This window comes from Rhipicephalus sanguineus, chromosome 3 (assembly GCF_013339695.2).
Source record: "Rhipicephalus sanguineus isolate Rsan-2018 chromosome 3, BIME_Rsan_1.4, whole genome shotgun sequence".
Classification (NCBI taxonomy): Eukaryota; Metazoa; Arthropoda; class Arachnida; order Ixodida; family Ixodidae; genus Rhipicephalus; species Rhipicephalus sanguineus.
The window spans coordinates 232,741,604-232,743,018 of NC_051178.1; the positions used below are offsets into that span (position 1 = coordinate 232,741,604).

The 1,415-nt window shown below is 39.2% G+C and overlaps 1 non-coding gene across 1 annotated transcript; it reads left to right on the plus strand.

Annotated features, from left to right (window-relative positions):
* Positions 1-668: 668 nt before the first annotated feature.
* Trnak-cuu (transfer RNA lysine (anticodon CUU)) lies at positions 669-740 on the plus strand. Its single transcript has one exon. It is a non-coding gene; the product is annotated as a tRNA-Lys (tRNA).
* Positions 741-1,415: the final 675 nt, after the last annotated feature.

Below are 1,415 nucleotides of genomic sequence, written 5' to 3' on the forward strand. Positions count from 1 at the left end.
TGGAGAGATGATGCTTGCAAAATATATAAATTATAACGAATACGAAGAACACGTTGAACTTTTTAAGTGCACCTAGAAAGCATGAGAGGAGAAGTTTCCCCGCTACAGTATCAAAAAAAGGCCACAGTCATGGGTTGAGTACAACATATTGCGTGGTCCTCACTATGCACACCTTTTGCTCTTTCGGAAAGAAATGAGTTGGTATTATTTACAATAAATATGGTAGGCACGTGTCAGTATCAGGTCTTCATATGCAGTCTGCTCTTTGCACACTTGAATCACGGCGGAAGTTGCACTGTCTCAAGATGATGTTCGACATCATTAACAGTCAGAATAAACTTGAGTTCCTGGAATACATGCAATTTAACAGGTCATGACCTACCCGGACGAAGCACAACAAAACCATCTTTGTACCTCAATGCAGAACAAATGCGTACAAGGGTTCATTTTTTTGCGATGGCCATAGTTGAGTAAAGCGGGCTGCCAAACGACGTGGTAAACATGTCAAAGTCTGAATCTTTTTTATCGGCTGTTGTTTTGCTACTTGAGATTACTGGGTGTGCTTTGATACTTGAAACGATTTACTTGTTATTGATTGTTCATTGTATTACTCTTGTTCGTGTTGTACATGTACATATATACCCCATAAAGTGGACGAGAGGATGACCGCCGCCGTAGCTCAGTGGTAGAGCATCGGACGCTTTATTCGAAAGTCGCAGGTTCGGTCCCTGCCGGCGGCAAGTTATCCTTTCCTCCACTTTACTTTCTTCACATTTATATCCTAATTACTAGAAATAACACCCCGTATACTTTCCTTGGCTTTATTATCTGTTAGTTCTAAATAAATAAATAAATAAATAAATAAATAAATAAATAAATAAATAAATAAATAAATAATACCTTATAACAAATAATGGCCATTATTGGCAAAATAAAGGGGCTGTCGGCGAAGTTGGAGTACACGATAAGTGCTAGCGTCAACGCCTTATTTTCTTGAGACTGGCTCTTGGCAATGTGTGTAATATTTACGCTTATGACGCTCGCGCCTCTTATATACACCTACCAGCAACTCCTGTTTTGTACAAGGAAGCGTAACATATCCTCATGCCTATGGGTTTTGAGAGAAAAACAGGTTCCTTTAATAAAAAAATAACATTAAATAAACTCAGGAGGATTAGTAAGCGTTATCTAGCTGTCGTCGGTATAATAAAACTGCGCAAGCATGATACGTGAACATCGTTTATTGTCTACCCCATCTCCTGACACTCTTTACTGCAACTAACGTCGACCATGAATGACGGAACGTCTTTAGAAGCACAGGCAAATCGGCTGGCGATTTCATTTGTTTTTCTTTGTACACTTCAACCTAACAGCTGGTTCTAAAAGTTGCTTTGCCGAGGGTTACATTTTTAAGG